Source organism: Drosophila mojavensis, unplaced genomic scaffold (assembly GCF_018153725.1).
Source record: "Drosophila mojavensis isolate 15081-1352.22 unplaced genomic scaffold, ASM1815372v1 contig_36, whole genome shotgun sequence".
Lineage (NCBI taxonomy): Eukaryota > Metazoa > Arthropoda > Insecta > Diptera > Drosophilidae > Drosophila > Drosophila mojavensis.
This window is the reverse complement of record NW_025318858.1, coordinates 19,712,424-19,732,460: the sequence shown is the minus strand read 5'-3', so window position 1 is coordinate 19,732,460 and position 20,037 is coordinate 19,712,424. Positions and strand designations below refer to the sequence as shown.

Sequence of the window (20,037 nt, the reverse complement as noted above, 5' to 3'; positions counted from 1 at the left end):
AATATTTTTATATTCTATAATGTTATATACTATTTACTTTAAATGTCAGTTTGGCAACTGATCTTAAAGTTCTGTTAGCGCGCTGTAATGGAATGTTGCTCTCCGAGCAGCTGTTGCGCTCTGCGCATGCTCTCTCTGTCGCACACATTTGCTTATTGTACCCTGTGCTTGGTGATTAGAAAGAGTTGTCTGAGTTGATATACAATCAGGTGCACTTGGTCAAAGTGAATTGTGATAAACAAATATACATATTTAGTAATTTATTATATTAAGAAATTTAAACTGAATTGAGAAATATATATAAAACAAAACAAATATCAATTAAACTTATAAAATTGTATATATATATATATAATAAATAATAACAAGAAGTTTAACTTTATAATTACAATAATTACTGTATTAATAAAACACAATGTTTTGTGAAACCAATGCGTAAACTGATACAAGAAACTGTAGTGCTTCACAGAGTATGTCATATGTGTCATACTCGTATTTTTGCTCCCGCTGCTTATAATGCTTTCGGTGTTTTTTCCAACTCTCAAAACGCGAGAAACTTTTGGTGTGGACGGACGTTTCGTCGCCGCCGTCGTCGTCGCGTGGAGGTTTCAGTTGCTTGAATTAGAGAATTGTTATTGTTTTCATACAGGCCTTTGGGCTGAGAAGGCGGTGCTCAGAGGGTGCATTTAATACATATAGAGTATCATTGAATAAAACACCGTTCTCTAATTTTAAAGCGAATCAATGCAAGTCGCGTGTGTCTTCGTTCGGCAAAAAGAAATAGTGCGAAAAATCTCTTGAGTGACTTGTATTTGCATTTTGCAATTTGCTTTTGTTTCGTTTTGGCGGCGCTGTCGTCGGCTGCTGTGCACGTAAAACATAAAAACGATTCTCATTAAAAATAATAACAACAACAACATTAACATACCAAAAGAGTTGTACGTGTGCCAATATATGTGTATGGGAGTGTGTGTGCGCGCGGTTGAGTGTGGTAATTTTTTCGTCGTTATTACTTCATAACAGAGCGCAAAGCTGCACTGCTGCTCTCACGCGCTCTCTCTCTCCTGCTGTCTCTGTCTCCGTTATACGCTCTTAAGCTGTGTGTCGCTCTCGGCAGCAGCCGGCAGGCTCAACCGAAGAGGGTTGCAGCAGCAGCAGGAGCAGGAGCCACAGTTGTGACCACAACAAAAACTAAGTAGGAAAGCTTTGGCTAACACTCTTCACTCTCAATTGCGCTCTGCCTCTGTACACCCTCTCACTCAACGGCTTAGCCACCAAAAGGTAATTAGTTGTATTTTATTTTATTAATGTGACAAATAAGCAAATAATTGTGAGTGAATGCGTCTATATGTGTGTATGTGTGTGTGTCAGAACATTGTTACGTGTATGCGTAAGCAAATGAATCAAAAAATTAAGAAGGCAAACAAATTATTAAATAACAACAGCAGCAACAGCTACAACAGCAAGGCAAATAGAAGCAAGCTAGAGAGAGAATAAAATTCTCTCTTATATGTTGAGGCCGATCAGCAGCTGAGCCGAGCTTTGACTGTGCGTACGAAAGAGATGCAGATATCACAGCTTCACATGGTATAATCGTAGCCGGCGTCTCAGCTGCTACTGTGTTTGCTGCCTTTCTCTCTCTCTCGCACTTTACCGCTGTTGTTGGTTTGGCTGTTCCTGGGATAAGAACAGCAATAAAATGACAATAAACGTTAAGTATATTGAGAAGGCGCTTGTAATGGGGGTGGGTGGGCTTCCTTTACACTTGAGCAAGCAGCTGCTGCTTGGCTAGGGGGCGTGGCAGGGCTAAGGCGATACGTGCACTCGACTAATCAGCCGCCAGCTTCAAAAGCTAGCGATTAAGTCGAGTCTTATCAACGTAAGGTGCTCCGAGGGGTTGCCAAGGCATATAGGGGTCCAGTATATGTGTATATATGTATGCATGAGCATATGTATGCATATGTATGTGTGCAATGAGCATTCGAGGTGAACGAATTTTAGAGCTAGATAATAAGATGCATTGCATTTACGGTTATGTCAAAGTTGCCAATTGCATCCTTATCTGAGAGCAAAAAATTGCTAATTGTTTCCAATTAGAATTTTGCATTACAATGTGACATGTGAGATCAAGATCCAATTGGTTGGCATCATCGAATAATATTTCGTCATTCGTTTATTTATAAGTCAAATCAGAGTACATTTTAATTATTTAAGTTTCATATATTTAAATTTGCTATGATGATTTTATAAGCTTTTAATAAATGGTTTTCAGTAGCATTATGTTATTTGCAATGTTAATAATTTTAGAAGAAATATCAATCCAAATATACATATATTTTTATTTCCTCAGAGCATTCTTTTAAAATTATTTTAAAAATCTTTTAATATTCCTCAGAAATATTCGAAAAATCTCACGAATTACGTGAAATATTTAAACAATGTACAGCATTTATAAAGAAAAGAATTTATTTAACTTTTTCCCGGACATATGTTGGTATTCTGAACACTTAAATTACTTAAATATCTATTGGAAAATCCCAATTCCACTTCTAATTAGAGTTGCGATCTGCTAGTGTGGTACCACTTGAAGCAGGTGCAAAGTTCCATGGATCATTTAAGAAGCATCAGGTGGCAATTTAATTGTCCGTGCGACGCGGTCGCTCGAATATCTCTCCGCTAATGTGCCATATGTCGGGTCGTGGAGTCGAATGGCGCACGCTCATTATCTTGTCTCCCGTTTGTTTTATGCGTCTGCGACACTGGCGTCTGTTTTGCTCCAGTCAGCCAACCCACCAAGCCATGGGCCATTGGAGCAACCACTCAACAGACGTCGACAGAGACCAAACAACAAGCAAATAATTTTTTGGGGGTCGGCCACGGCTGCCCCATACCACACAATCGTGGTGGCTTTGAGTGGTTGGGTGGTGGCACCACACGCACATATCTCAAGCGTATAAAAAGGGCTCATAATTTTCTGTTTAATTACAATGAGCAAACAACTGCACCGCTTGCCCCCCACTGATGGGTAGCTGCGGCTCTTCATCCACATTACTAACCCTTGACGAGCTCCTGCCCCTACCAAGGCGACCTTTTGAGCTTTCACCTGACTGTGCAACCTATTAATAAATCTCATTAATAAATTAAACGTTTTAACGCAGGAAATTTCCTTCTCGGAGATGCTCGCTTCCCGCATATACGCACACGCCATCTGGCGGCGCGTTTTGGCATATATTTTAGCTGACTTTTTGTTTAGCTTATTGGAGAGGGTACTCTATTTGTATAGGAGAGTGTGTAACATATCAGAATAAACTCATTTGTAGATTGAAAAACATGTTTTTAGTTTTTAGAATATTTTTATAGCTCATTAGATTGGATTATAGGCTCAATTCCCATCAATATATAAGCTATAGGCTATTTCAATATTAAATTTGTAGCTTATTAATATTTTTCCAACAAGGCTTTGATCATTTTTACTACATCAATAAAATTTTTATTACATTCGTATAATAATTATTTCAGAAATGCCATTAGATCGATAAAAATAAAACTTGGTTTTTAAAAGTATTTCAGCTATAGAATATTAATTATGTGTTTGTTTGCAAATATTTATATATCTGTTTATGTAAATTTATAAGTTATACATTTTTTGATTAATAATTTTTAATCAGAAATTGAGTACTGATGTAATAAAAAAAACTATAATACTGTATTTAAATCGATATTTTGATAGAATTTTATATTATAGATTTGGAATAATTATATTCGGCTGAGGAAAACATTGTTAAAAATTTATTTCAATTTAGATTAAATTTGTTTTATTTTTAAGAAAGATTTCTAAAGCTATAGAAAAATATAATAAATATATATAATTAAGCGAAAATTATTTGTAGCATGTAAATTATCAGAATAATTGAGTATGCCAATTTTTGCGACATATTTTTTGTATTTTCTTGGTATTAATTCATAAATGTTCTCATCAGCAGATATTATATTGTATACAAACTTCAAAATCTTATTTTTTGTGCTCTTGCTGGATTCGCTATTATTCTCAATCAAAGCGTTCCGTTCTCATTTCCTTCTAGGGAACAAGGAAAAGTCACTGGGGAACGGACCTATTCCCATGCGGTGGCTGCGAGCGGCATTATTAGTGATATTTTTCACAATTTTTTTGGTTTCACTTTGATTCACATTCTTGCTCCATAAATCAAAATTCGCGAAATTTTTGTCAACACGCTTTCGTATATATACATGGAAGTACACAAATTATGATGCCATAAAAATATATATATTTTTTTACAAATAATAGATGATATAAATCTGCTATACATCTGATTCGTACATGTCCCCATTTCCACTTGTTTGCCAGCAAGTGTATCCACAGCTCGACTTGCCATTCAGTAAACTTGACCCGCTTGTTTATTGTTTTTTCTTCTCGTTATTTGCTCGTGTTTGATTCTCATCCTTTGCTAGTTCGTCTTTCGATTGGGCGTGTTTTAAAAATAAATCATAAGGTCTATATATACACACGTATAGATGTGTATGTGTATATACAAATAAAATAAGAATATTGTTATAATTTGATTCGAATTGCATTGAGTTTTCAAATCTTCTGCAGCTTGACACGCGCACCTATTCATTTCACTTTTGGGAGTGCCCCTACTCTCGTCGCCTTACCTAGTTACCTACGGATGTATTTACCTGCCTAGCTACACCTTAGCCACCACCTACCCCTTAAGCTTTTGCCATTTAATTCGTTTACTTTGGGCCCTATCTTGAAATGTGAATTTTTTGGTGGAAACGTGAAAACACGTAAAATGCTCATTTTTCTTCATTTTTTGGCAATTGTGACTTTTATTATAGGTGTAAGTACTGTTATGTTCGCTCCATTTGCAAGGGGGACACATTTTACCTACGACACATTTTCGACTACATTATGAGCGAATTTATCGTACGAATTGCGAATGTTTATTTTTCTATTTGAATATGAGTAAATTTGCAACTATTTCTGGGTTGAGCTCTGAATGTTTCGTTTCGGTTTCTGAGGTTGCTTTAAACTGAAATTTATTTATGTGTATGGCCGTGGGGCATGGCCAGGGCATAGGGCATAGCTAAATGTACAGACGACACGTATGAAAAATTAAATAAAAGAACAAAAAAAAAAAAAAACAAACATTTTTTGTAATGCCAAATATTACATTATTATGTTGGTCGAGTTTAAGCGATAAGCAATTGTATAATAATATGAACAAAATTCGTTTCCTTTTGTTTATTGTGTGGTTTATCGCAATGCAGTGGAAAAGGAAACCCCTAAATGATAGCGAATTCATTTTCGAGCTTTACCACAATAGAAAAGTGTAAATAGAAAAGTTTGCGTTGGGCGTAGATTGAGGGAATGTTGTTGAGGAGCTCGAATATATAATAGATAACATTTTAATAATTATATTTGAATATTCGATTTTTTATTTTGTATTTATTTATTATATTTAATTTTGTTTTTATATACATTTTTTTCTGTAATATTTATTTATTAAATTTTTTTTTTTTAATGTATTTTGTATATAAATTTGCTTTTAAAACTTGCCATTTAATTATATTGCATTTGCACGGCATTTAATTATATTGTATTTGCATGGCTTATTTGCACTTAAAATATTGTCATAAAATTGCTGCTAATGAGCGACTGTTATGATGATGATTATTATTATATGAGATCATTTATATATTCTATATTATTTTGTTAATAATTACATAATGATACTTGCTGTGCCAAATATTTAGTCAGGACTTGGCAATTGACGATTCAGAATACTTCTAGCACACTAGTATTATACAATGTTATAGAAGCGGTGCACATAAGATAGTAGATAGATGAATATATAGTTTTATTGAATTGACTTTAAGCATTTTTCGGCTCTATAATATACTCTCTATTCCATCGCATTATCTTCATAAGATAATAGTTTAGTATATATAACATCAATTGATTTTATTATTTTGTATACTAATATTACAATAATTTATTAATTGGCTGATATTATCTAATGGAATTTATTGTTACTGAACTGATCAAATAATAATTAACATAATTTTCATTTTAATATAAAATACATTTTCAGTGCATTAAATCACTAGCCCAAAGCAAATTCCTATAAATCTTCAGACTTTCAACAAGTTGATATCATTAATCTGCGCAATAAATAATAATTCATTTGTAATCGATTACATTTTTAAAAACTACAAAAAAAAAAAAAAAAACTTAAAAAACTATATAAATTTTGTTAAAGATTTATCTGCCTGAATGTACTCAAAGTAAAAATGCCGCGTGACCTTTGTAAATGCTTGAGCTAACTTTTATGGCACCTGCTTCCAAGAAAGCGAAAAAAAGGAAAAAATCTTTAGAAACAATTGAAATTTGTTGCCGCTGGAGCCCCGCACCGGATGTTAATGTTATTTGGGGCATATTTTGTGGGGGCTTTCGATGTTTTTAATGTGCGTCTGATTTGTTTGGGAAAAAATAAACAATTCTGAAATTTATTTAGTTGCCAGCAGAAAAGCGCCCGCCACGCCCCCCACCCGCCTTGTACAGGTCGACTAGTTTTTGGCTGTGGAATGTGTGTGTCTGTCTAATCATTGTTATTGTAGTTGCCCACTGTACTTGTTGCTGTTGTTCCTTTTGTTGTTGTTGTTGTTATTGTTGTTGTTGCTGCTGCTGCTGGTGTACTTTATGATCAAATAAATATGCATGGCAATTGCTTTGTGCCATAATTCGAGCAACTTTATGGGCGATTGGCATAGTTCATAGTGGAAAGTAGGCTAGGGAAGAGCAAGGGGGTGGGGGGCAGGAGAGGGAGGGATAGTGAAAGGGGTTGCAAAGGTTAGAGTGCTCTCTGCTCTTTAGGGGCTGCCACTGTGGCACAACAAAAGCTGTCAACTGGATTTGCATATCTTTTGTGTATGTCCGTCTGTCTGTCCGTCCGTTTGTCGACCTTGAGGACAACAATCAATCAGCAGCGACAGCGGCAGTGGCAGAGGCATCTGAAGCGGCAGCAGCTGCTGCTCCCAGCTTAAAAGCCTTGCAATACTCGCCCTTTGTATGTAAATGTGTGTGCATGTGTGTGTGTGTGTTTGTGTATGTGTGACTGTAAATTTATTACGAAAAAAAGTGAATAAGAGCTGCTAAAATTGGATAAACGCGACTAGGAACTGCCCTAGCATAGAGCAAAGACTAGAAACTAGCTGTTCCAATGGAATAAAAGTTTCATAAATTACTCGAGCAAGCTAAGCTTAATTAATACATACATTTTAGAGCTTATTTAAAATAGACGAGATCAAAATTGAAAAATGTTGTCGATTTTATTGCATATATTTTAGGTTGAATATTTTACATATCTATATTTAGACTAAAGCAGAATTTTTTTTAAATATATGCATGATCTATAATAACATACATCTTATTATATACCATATCACGCACCCACTAATATACCCCAAATTTGCCATTTATATAGGGTACACTGTCTGAAATAAAAAAGTGCACAACATATATCCGTGAGATACGACTTTTTTTTTGTATCTACGCATTTTACCTTGTCAATCAGCTGAAATTTGGGTCAGATATTGTTCATACATCTCATCTCTGGTTGCGTCTATTGAGTGTCATATGCGCAGCTATATAGCATATACTAGCCTATTCTATTTGGCTAGACTCATATATCATATATATCGTTTATTCAATATTTTGCATTTGGCGCGTTAATCAAATTGTTGTCAAGTTGTTTGTAGCTATTTCTCACGTACGCTGATTCGAAACACATTAAAAATAAAATCATATATAAAAATTCTTGGCTGCAACTGTAATTTAAATTCAAAATAAGGCAAACACATACACACCCACACACACGCGCAAGCACACACACACGGGGACAGAATGAGAGACAGGCTAGCGACCAACAAACAAACAAACCAAATTGGCAATTTTTATTTGATTTCTGTCCGTTTTCGTCGCTGATTAGCCAGACGCGACGTCGCTGCTGGCGCCGGCATCGCTGTCGACGGCGACACGCCTACTTTCAGCTACTTGTCGTTGACAACTCCCAAATGCGAAAACTATGCAAAAACTATTACCAAATGCCGCTTCTGTGCTACGCTCTTGCCCCTCTCTGCCTCTCTCTCTCTTCATCTTACTATTAAGCGGTGCCGCTTGTTTATTTAACTAATAAGAGAGAGAGAGCACACAGCACAGAGAGAGAGACAGTGAGAGTGAGAGAGAGAGCGAGCGCGTCTCTTATCAAAACATGAAAACTTTACAGCAGCAGCCAGCAGCTTTTCCTCAAAACAAAAACAAATCACACGAGGAGCGTAAGAGAGGAGAGAGCGAGAGCGAGATAGCGTGCGGAAACACGCGCTCGAAGCAGCTGCTCTCTTGAGAGCGTCCGAACGCAACGTGTGTGTGCAGCACGCCAAAAAAAAGCTCACGTATAACAGTTTTTAGTTGTGTGGGGTGGGCGCGCATAAATTTGCAATTACAGTGGTGGCTACACAATTGAGCATGACTCCAAATAGTAATGCCAATTAAATGTTTCTTAAAACATATTCACTATTATGTATATATATTATAATTATATAAATATAAATAAGAAATTTAGTAAGCGAGGAATAAAACTGAGATGATTGTTTTAAAAGAAAATGTCAACGCGAGCTGTTAATTTCATTTTCCATAAGAGAAAATTCGGCGTGTTAATAATATATTTACATTTTGATCTTAAATATATTTATTTACATTTTTTTTAAAGAGTATACATATTTTTGTTCTTGTTATATATATTCATTTTATTTTAATATTATTTTTTATTTATTTTATTTCGTTAATGTTGTTTTTAATAATTTGCATTTTATCTTATCTTGTTTTTATTTTAATTATTTCTTTAGATGTATACTGATATATAAAATATTATTTCTATCAATAATATTTAGAGTATGCAATATTTTGGTTTATTTGGCTCTTTATCCATGCCTGTCTTCGCATTCCCCTTTATCTAGCTGCCTCTGTTCCTTTGTATAACAGTTTCTTTTTGGGCATTTTCGTTTATTTACAATTTGACATTTTGCAAGCACGCACACAACCAAAGCAACTCACCTTCATACACACACACAACCACACGCACATACTAAGCACACGCTGCTCCAACAAAGGTCGTCCTCTCTATCTCCCTCTCTCTCTCTCTCTGTGTCTCTTGCTCACTGGTTCGCTCTCATCTCGTCGTATCTCTCGTTTAGCTGTGAAATTTTCATTTTCAGTTTCGCATTTTCGTTTTCCCAACAGACATTCGTCGCACGCCGAAGCGTTCGGTCGCGTTTTTAGTGAACTCCACAAAATCAGAGAACAAAAAAACATAAGAAAAACAAAAACAAAGCAATACTGAAAAGTCTTTCGCCTCACATGCACAGACTCCGAGAGTTCGAGTGTGTGTGTGTGCGCGTATGTGTTTCGCGCGTGTGAGTGTGCGTGTGTCTCGTATGTGACTAACTTAGTAGATGTTGCTTAGACAGAGACAGTACTTAAATACTCAGTGCTGATGAGTTCCCAGGTGTAAATCAACCCAAAGACCAAGCATTATACACAGTTACAAAAATATATATATTTATATCAAGTGAGATCCGCGGGGAGTTCGAGCTCTGTGTTCGACGTCCATTAGGCAATCGTAACGGTAATTTGTTGTATCTTAAACTGGATCCCGTTTCCAGTACAAAATCTGTAATTGAAATTGATTCAACGGCAAAGCCAAACTCGATTGCCATTTAAAAGTCAAAAACTTTCGCACAGGTAACCAAAATCTATAAAATATAATCATTTTGGAGGCATACATTTTGCGTTCAAAGTGTTTTTAATAGATTTCGTTGTCGTTGATCTCATCCATCACAAATCAAATCAAAATACAATTTCATTCAATTCAATTTACTTGTTAAACATTTTTTCACGGCGTACAGTGTCACAAAGGCTTGACTTGATATTGAAAGATTTTTAAAAAAGGAAAACAAATTTTAAAATATATAGGAAAATATATAAAATATGTGGAATATTTAAAAAAAAAATCGTATAGAAGATCGTAAGAAAATTTCTATTATATAGATAAGAATTTGTTGGTATTTTTGAAAGTCGATTTAAAATAATTTCTTTAAGTTCGAAATGCAAATTGGCTTTTTAATTATATGAAATTCCTTTGAATTTATTTTGAAATTATCTACTTTGAATCACTGTGCATTGTTGCTTTGGCAACAGCATTTGTGCTGTTGTTGTTGCTGCTAATGCTAATTGAAAATTGTGCCGAAAATTGTTTTTGACTCTGGGCTAATTTTTGGCGCAGTCCAGAGAGACGTTTTTTTTTTCTGTTCAGGCAATGTGTTGAAAAGTTTTAAGTTATATATTTTTTCTGTCTGTGTCTGGCACAGTGGGGCGGGGCAACGAAAGCTGGGGGCTGGTGGGACTGGTGGGGCTTGTGGGGCTTGTGCTGGAGTGTCTAATAGTTGACTTTGTTGCTTGTTGCCCGTCGCCAGTCGCCGGTTGTACTTGAACTCGTAGAAGGCCGACGGCGCGAACGCGTGGCGAACTATCTGCGAGTATCTCACAGATACGCATATTGTATCTCAAGCTGTGAGGCAGGCATACGTTCCACAAGTGCTGACTGCAGTGCCAGCACAGTCAACGGGGAGGCAGCGAAGTGAAATGCAGCAGCAGCAGCAGCTAGCTGCATTTTAAAGTATAATATATTTAGTAGCTGCATTGGACGCAGTTCCAGGAAAAATCGTTCAATGTATCACAATATAAGATGACCGAGACATATTCTATATTTTTTATTTACAAAAATTAATAATATTTATATGATATATCATATATCATATTTAAAAAAAAAAAAAATACTTTTTTGACAAAAGTTCTTCGATTAAAAGTGCCGAATTTTCCTCTCATCTCTTGATTGGCATTTAATTTCCTGCTCGAAAACAAAAAGCTTTCAATAATATTTGATATTTGTTTGATATTTGAAGAATTTCGTTCTATGAAATATTGAATTTTCTGCATTTGACAAATTGTTTCAAATGTTTGTTTGATTTGTTTTAAGTTTTTATTCATATTTTATTTGCTGAGAAATATAAAAGTGCGTATTAATATCATACTTAAATTACGTTGTAACCAATTTATTTATTTAAGTTATTACTATTATTAACCGAATATAATTTTTACTGGCTCCAGCAGCATTTAATAAAATAAAATAGTATTTAATATATAAATTAAATTTAAATTTATTAAAATCAACTTTGGCTATCTATCAAGCTGGTTATCTGTTATATATGTACTCTGTGCTACAATCCCGTAAATGTTACACAACCGATTTGCCACTCAAGATTACAGTTTGAGAGCCACTGTCTTCTCTATATAGTTTTACAGTCATCCACTTACCTTGTCACTCAGTTAGAGTATTTATAGAAGGCAAACGCCTGCAGGTTCATATTGTTCACTTATTTAACATGACATAGGCTTTATTTAGCCAACAGCGCTACAGTTGCCACATGCCACATGCCACACGCTGCATGCCGCATGTCGCATGTCGCATGCCGTATGCCGTATGCATTAATGTTGCAGTCAGCAGTAATCAAACTCATTTGGTAGACATTAAAAATGCCGCTAGTTGCAATCAGTTAAACGCAATTAAGATAAAAGGATTGAAACGTGTGAAGGAGAGAGAAAGAGAGAGAATTCAGTAAGGGAGAGCGGCAGAAAGAGAGAGAGAAAGAGATACAGCGAGAGTAAAGTAGATATATATATAAAGATATAATGCCAGCGGCAATTAGCATCCTCTCTCTGTCTCTGTTTCCGTCTCTTTTTCCCTCTCTATCTGTGTGTGTGTGTGTGTGTGTGTGTGTGTGTACACAATGCAGCGCACATTTGGCTCATTATGCTGTTTAACCCGTTCCGTAAAGAGTTAACCCCTCAGTCAGCTCGCTCGCTGTCGCCGCTGATGCTCATTAATTATTAAAGAACGACGCCAACGCGGCTGCAATATGAAAAAAGTTGCGCATACGCAGCGTTGGCCAAACTATGTTGCCCTTGTTGTTGTAGCTGTTATACACTTGTTGTAATGCTTTTTGCCTATGTTGTTGTCGTTGTTGTCTGTTGTTGTCTTTTTTTGTTTTTGTTGTCTGTTGAACTCATACGCCAACACACACACACAACGATCTATCATTATAATGAAGCGTCAAATCTAATACGGGAATTTTCTAACTGCCTTCATTGCCATGTGGTTCCGCAGCTGTAGCCAAAAGAATCAGGAACTAAGGCAACGCCGAGGGGGTGGGGACCGGAGGGCGGAGGGCGCTGGTGGTTAATGTGGGCGTGTGAGTGCGTGCGTGTATGAGTGTATCCGAGACTCGCCCTGTTAACGTTCTTGTGCCCTGATAACGTTGACAAACTAGATAAAAGCGCGATAAAAAAATGAAAACAAAATTTACACAGAGATACAACAAACTCACAGCAGAAACAAAAAAAAAAAAAAAAAAGAAAACAAAACTGAACTAAACTCCACTCAACTCAATGTTATAAATAAAACAAAGATGCGAGTCGAAATGCGCTGCTTCTGTTTCTGCTGCTGCTACTGTTGCTGCGGCTGCAAAAATAATGCTTGAATATTCCACGGATAGCCAAATAAGCTCTCTGTGGGGTTGGGTGAAAGGAATTTGCTATGAATATGAATGAGCTGACAGCAAACGGCAATTTTAATACCCTGTATGCATAAAAACGTGTTTGCCGGGAGTCATAAAGCAGTTAAAGACATTCTCAAGCATGTTTTTTTGTTTTATGCTCAAACTGATATGAGATAAAGTATAAGCTAAGCATAGGAAATTTGTCAAGAGCGTTACATCAGCCAAAGAGGCTTTGGCAAGCTGCGATTAGGGCATAAACAAAGCCATATCCAAGATAAGATGACTTACGCTTGTCGAGTGAATAGGACAAACGAATGTTAAATGAGCTGAAAAGCAAATAAATTTGTATTTCTTTTGTGAGTAGCAGAATCTGCAATTGCTCAGCTATTCAATTGGAAATGGAAGGAGTTTCGAGTGGCCAGAGGGGAAAAATATAAAAAATGATTTTTCTTTATTTGACGCATATATTTCATATGCTATTTAAACATTTCTAGAGTATACCCCGTTTGGCAAACACGAAAATATTTTATCAAAATAGAAAATAAATAAAGCTGTCCATTTGTGATAAATATTTAAAAATAATATTTTGACCTGACGGGAAATTGAATCTGAATCAATTGCATACAAATATTTTGCAACAATAAAATTGAGAAAAAACTTAAGCAGCTTATAGAAATTCGATCTTATCAATGCTAAATCAATGTGAATACAATAAAATATAATTGAGCCCATTATTCATTTTTTTTCTGTAATCTGTTTAATGAGTCTAATTAACCGCAGCAACCACAATAAAAAAGTCGCATCGATTTTCTCTGTTGATTAAACAAGGCTTAGAGTATACATATAATATAATAACAATAACAAATATAATAAACATAAATAATAATTGTTCATTGATTTTAGCTAATATATTACAATATTTACATATATGTGAATAAATACACACACACATATATATATATATATATATATATATATATATATATATAAATTAAAATATTAAAAAATAATTTAATTGAAGGCTTAATTGCATTTTATTTCGCTATATTTTGTAAGGAATTTTAAATGAATATATCGGTTATCCAAATATAGATTAATGTATTTGAAGTATTAACTATAAGAAAAAGAAGATATTAAACCAAAAATTACTTTTTTGTTGAAATTAAGCTATGACAAATCTATGAATAAAATATCGATATACATTAAGTAAATTAATTTTTGTGAAAGAAAATACATATCTTGAAATTTGTTTTTTAATGCGATTTAACCTAGGGTATCCTTAGAGTCGAATACGCGTCAATTTGAACGTATTTAATTGTTGCTATTGTGATAGCTGGCGTTAACGTGCGATAAGCTTAGCCACTACCGTGTCTCTGCCTCTGTCTCTGTGGTTGTGCTGTTGTATTTGTATGTGTGTGTCTGTGTGAGCACCTAATTAATTAATATTATTTTACATTATTTCTGGCATTTTGAACTAATGCTGCGCGCAATTTATAAAACCCTCATTAGGTAAACAAAAATAATGAATATTATGATTGAAGTTGCCATTAAAGAGAGTGGCAGCTGTATATCTTAAATGAGCGAGCACGCCTCATGCCACATGCAACACATTACGCATACGCAGTGTGGCGTGCAGCGTGTGGCATGTGTGGTTGCATTTTAATGCAAATCCAAACTAAACACACACACAGCGTTTGCTGTTTGCTTTACTCTGTGTGTGTGTGTGTGTTTGTTTAAATAATGCAGCTTATTTCGTTATTTTTTTTTTTTTTTTTGGTGCTAATGCAACGCTCATTTAGGACACGCCGCTGACCACCCACCGCTGCCCCACAGCCTTTGTGTTCGGCACGCGTAATTAGCCTTAATGAAAAGCTGTCCGAGATTTATGGCCGCACAGTTTTGCCCCGTTTTGTTTATGGAGATTTTCACTCTTGCGGCTTTTCCTCTTGGCGTATCGCGTGTCACGCGTCGGTCGAGGCTCAAATTGGAAACGCTTGACTCTTGATCTTTGCCAAAATGTCAAAATTTGTTTGACGCGTCAATGTTTAGACTGTGGAAAATGAAATTAAAATTTAAGCCATCGCATTAAATGTGGCATCTAATAAGGCCCGCGGCGTTGCTTGTGGTTTGTACTCGATTAACCAAATAATGAACTGGGAAATATTTTCGACAGCTTTGCGGAATTAGAATTGACATATTTATAGGTGAACGTGTGAAATATTTCATGTAATCTATACGTTTAGCTGTTAATTATCATTAAATTATTATGCAATACAAATGTGGTTGAAATAGGAGATAGATGGATAATTTATGTAAATTAGAATTATCGTTTTTGAATTTTGCGATGAATCAATAATAAAATACTCTTAATGGAATTGGGTTTACATCTATTGTCTGTTCTTATTTACTAGTTTTATTTTTATTTTTCAGCTGCTTCTATTTTATTTTGACATTTTGATTTGTCTGTTTATTTGCCATTCTGTATATTTGTGATTTGTATTATAGATTGATTTTGTTTTTAATGTTTGCCTATGTCTGATAAATATATAATTGTGCATAACCATCAACTGTTTCTCAGCAGGGATTTAAAAACATCCATTTAACAGCCCGCTCCTCTGGCATATTTAAGCCGATTAATCAAATATCAAAACTATGCAAAACGGGGAACCCCATTCTGTGTTCTGGCCTAACCTTTTGCTCATCTATCATTTCTAGTTATCTTCAACAATCGAATATCAAATATAATTCATATCTATATTAATCAATCAAATGGCACTTAACTATTTGCGTATGCTCAATCATGAATACTGAAAATATTGTTTAAGATTGATGCGATATTTGGATATTTGCGAACAACTAAATGAATACATGAAGATTATAATGATTTATATAAATAGCATGTGTTTATGTTTAAGAGATGAATATCTATAGATGGAAATCTTTATTTAAACTTAAATATTTTTATGCACATTTATATCGACATAAACTGAATTCCCTGTGGCTTAATCGAATCAGAAAATCACTTTCGTCGAGTAAATATTGATAATCAAATTTTAGATTAATTTATTTAGTTTTAGAAATTTCATTTAACTTAAATAAGTTTATCTGAATATATATTCAATCTACATTTCTCTTAACTGGTCACGAGTTCGTAGTTAGTGAATCGAATGTATTTCTTCCATTTTCAATTTCCTATTCACAATTTCGTTTTCTTTTGCGCTTCCTGTTCAAGTTTTTCTACTTAATAACCTCATTTATGCCCGTTTCCAATTGAACTATTTTCTATTAGTGTTATTGTCTTTAATAATACTATCTCGAGTTTCCAATCGATACGTGCCGAATGGTCTGTTTGTATTGTTGTTGTGCTGCTTGACTGCTCCGAAAACTATGCTAAACTTTTCGCACTTGCCGCCCGAACCCTAAAAGCCTTTATAAATAGAAAATTTTTGCAACAATGAAAACAGATAAATGGAAGCGCAGGCGGGGCGGATGTGGGGAGGACAGCCGTGGGTTGGGGCTAATATGGTTTGTGAAAACTCGCGTGCAAAAAACCATCAATTGTTTTGTCAATATTTTCACAATTTACCTGCTTATATATCGACAGGTATTATCTGGTGGCAGTCGAGCTGAACTGAGTAGAATGGGCTGGAGTTGGGTCAGTAAACTTAGGGGGGGCAGAAATTAAGTGTGGTGCGAGCTGGCTTCGCAGTGGGTGGATGAAATTAAAAATGCAAACCACCCAAGCACCCTGAAAGCGAAATGAAACAAAAGTTTTCCAATTGAAGACACCAAGTAGGGGGGGAGGGGTGAGGCGTAGCGACAGCGGTGGGCGGGCGACAAGTGGTGCTGTGAGGCTCGACTTGACGTTGATGGAGGTTCCTCAAAATGGGTACAAGCGCAAACTTTGTGCTGGAGGTGCCCGAGGGCCCCTTATTTTTTTTTTTTTTGGGTGTCATTGAACCTAATGTTGTTTTGCTTTTTATTTATTTTTGTTTTTTTTTTTCCAATGTGGACAGAAGGACATCGAGATGCCGAGAGAGAGAGGGAGAATGTTTTATATATATATAATTTTTTTTATTTATTTGTGTACTTTATGCCACCGATATCGCCAGAGAGCAGGCCGGCTTGGCTGGGGTTTGGATTGTTGACATAATGCGCTGGGCGGGCTCGGCTCATTTGTAGCCTGATGAATTTGTTGTACGCGTGAAGTGCGCGCCAAGAGCGTCCAGGCAATAACAGCAACAACTCGAGCCAAGGAATTTGCATGATTGCCGCGCTGCTGCGCTGTTGAAATATTCAAGGCAGCGACTCGAACAACAAAGTAGGCAAAAGCTGCCCGCAAAATTACTCAACACTTTTGCATTTTAATAAACCCGAAAAGCGCTGCCGAATCCTTTTTTTTTTTTTTTTTCTTTCTGTTGCCTGTGGGCGTGGCGCATAGCCAGCCTCTCTGTCGTCCGTGTTGGAATGTGTGCGTTGGCTTAAATATTTGATTTCGCAGCGCTTGTTTGAGTTGTTATGCTTAAGGTTAAAGGTAATTGCAGACTCGAGTGTTGCTGCTGCTGCCAATCACTCTGTCTCGCTCCGGCAAGAACATGCACAGCGCTTGTCAAACTGTACAGCTGCCTCAAATGTTATATATAATAGCCAAACAGCAACACACATACAAAAATGTATCTTGACATACAAGTGAATATAATTCGGTTTCGCCTGAAAGCCTCACTAACAATAAATACATGAGAGCAACAACAATGACAAGCTAAAGCAATTAGTTTAATGTAATTCTCGCTCTTTCACTCACACATAAACACACACACACACACACTCGTTCTCTCTTTGTCTCTGTCTCTGTCTCGCTCGTTTTCTCTCTCACTTGGACGCTTTAGCGCTTTGGGCGCTCAATGCGAGATGAAGCGCCAGCGAAAGTTGTATGTACCACAAATGAAATTATAGTCATACATACACACACGCACACACATACGCATATACGCACACACTCACACATTGGCAGGCCACAGGCTGTCGCTGCAATTTGCGCGTCGACAAAAACGTTTGCTCCTAAAAGCATGCCACACAATTTTCCTCGACTCCCAATATTTCCGCCCTCATGCTGTTGCTGCTGCTGTTGCTGTTGCTGTCGTTGTCGTTGTTGTTGTTGCTGCTCATCGCTTATCTTTTGAAGCTCACCTGCCTCACTTTTAAGCATTTTAACTTGGCTGGCAGAGGCGAAGTCGCCGTCGCCGTCGTCGTTGTCGGCATCGGCAACGCTGTCATGCACATTAACCAAATAGCTGGCGCCTTGATTTGATTATCATGTTTTTTTGCCAGCACTGAGCTCCAAGCTCCAAGATTGCCGTTTGACAAGCAACTTTGTCGACAACAACAACAGCAGCAGCAGCAGCAGCAACTGATTCGCCAGTCACTTGTGCGGCATCTGCCGCAGGCTGCACAAGTTTGATTATGTCCCGGAAAGGATATTTATTTTACTTTTCCTTCTTTTTATATTTTTCTCTTTTTCTTTTTCTGCTAACCACATAACAATAAGCATATTCTTCATAATGTTCAGGCAGCGCATTATTGTTATGGTTGAAGAGTTGTACGTATATGTGACCATGGAGCACATGTGCATTTCTAAATGTTACTTAACGATTTGAGGTATCTTTTATGGGCTTGTATAATGTGAGCGGAGAGGAAAATTCAACTCTTCTGTGGGATTTTATTGCATTAAAATGACCATGGAGGATAATAATTTGGAAGATTACAAATGTCTTGAGCATAAATGTGCCGCGTAGCTTAAGAGCTGAACAACGTTCCTTTAGGTAATATGGAGTAGCAATGACCTTGAATATTAAAGCATATTTTCAAAGACTTAACAGGAAAGACGTTTAGACAATCATAATTATTTATAAATTAAAAATTTATATTTATATTTGAAATATTAAAGCAACAAAAATTATTATTATTATTTATTTGATTTTATTTTAAAAGAATAAATCAGCAGATCAAGTATATTTAATTAATTTAAATTTTTTTATTTTAGTTTTTTTATTATCTCTCATTTATCTTATCTTTATCTTAAATTAAAAATAAAATAAGAGAACTAAGCTTCATCTGATCAAAATAATTATGCAGGCACACTTGATAGAGAGTTGGAGAGCGAGCCCAATCCGCATGTTAAAAGAGGCAATTTACAGTTAGCAAGCGCTTGGTCTCAAATTAGACCATGGAGCGTAATCAAACGGCTGTTTAGCTAGCCTAAGAATGAACGAGTCTGGAAAGGTTTCATGTCTAAAATATATTGTCCGACAAAACACAAGTCTAATTTTATTCTCTTTACTTTTATCCATGCACATCTGTGCAATATAAAGCAGCCATGTAGAGAGCTTGCTTAGTGTGATGCGTTATGGCTCATAAAGTGAGAGTGGATATTTTTTACTATCTTTACAAAGAGTATTCAGAAATTTGCTAGTTTCATTCCTTGCACTTTACAGTTTACTTTATTTTATTTATTTATTTTTTTCGACTGGGGCTTCTTTTGATTTATGGCGCTGCCCCGAGAGCGTTTGTCAGGAGCGAGCGAGCGAGAGAGCCGCCATTTTGTTCTGTTCTGTGTCGCATGCATGATTCATGCGACTTTCGCTTTGGTCCTGTTATTATTATAGATGTTGTTGTTTTTGCTATTGTTGTTGTTGTTGGTTCAGTAGGAGTGGAAGTCACTTCAAATCTGTATGTTGCTGCTGTGATTCCCAGCCACGCCCCTGCCGCCCCGCCCTGACAACAGGGAGTCGGGCGTGGGTATATCTGCAAATTGCCTGCAATAAATTTTTGCCCGTTTGCCATAAAACACTTAAAACGATTTGTGCGAATAAAAAAAAAAATAAGAAACGGAAAACTGAAATGAAAATAGAGCTAAAGGAGCTGGTGGCACAAACAAAAAAGAAATGAAAAACAAAACGGAAAAACTGAAACGACTGGCAATTTTCATTCGATTTTCCCTTCGCGCTTATGTAAGCCATAACAATTTTCCAATCATTTCCACGCGCTTCGCATGCAAAACAAAATGTTTAATTACTTCCGCAGCGAGCAGAAATTTGCCCTGGCGTACGAAGCTCAACCTGTGAATGCTCCGTTTGCGGACAATACGATAAATGTGCAGAAGTGGAAAATGGAAAATGGAAGGAAAACTGCCAAAAATAAATGCACACAAATTCAATTTATTTGTGCCATAGTACGCACAAACAACAATAACAAAAAAACAAATGACTTCCTTTTCGAACAAGTGTGTGTGTGTGTGGGTGAGCAGTCACACACATACATGGTCAAGTTGTTTGGCTTGCGGAG

General features: G+C 36.1%; 1 protein-coding gene across 5 annotated transcripts in view; it reads left to right on the top strand.

The window, feature by feature from the left end:
- The first annotated feature begins 530 nt into the window (after positions 1–530).
- LOC6577360 (1-phosphatidylinositol 4,5-bisphosphate phosphodiesterase classes I and II) overlaps positions 531–20,037 on the top strand; it is a 75,685-nt gene continuing 56,178 nt past the window's right edge. For 4 of the 5 annotated variants that reach the window (XM_015165638.3, XM_015165639.3, XM_015165637.3 and 1 more), the window contains exon 1: positions 531–1,281. The gene's annotated coding sequence lies outside the window, so the exon portion shown is untranslated. Of the gene's footprint in view, positions 1,282–9,329; positions 9,824–20,037 lie in introns of those variants that run through there. The other variant, XM_002003291.4, reaches the window with a different exon arrangement.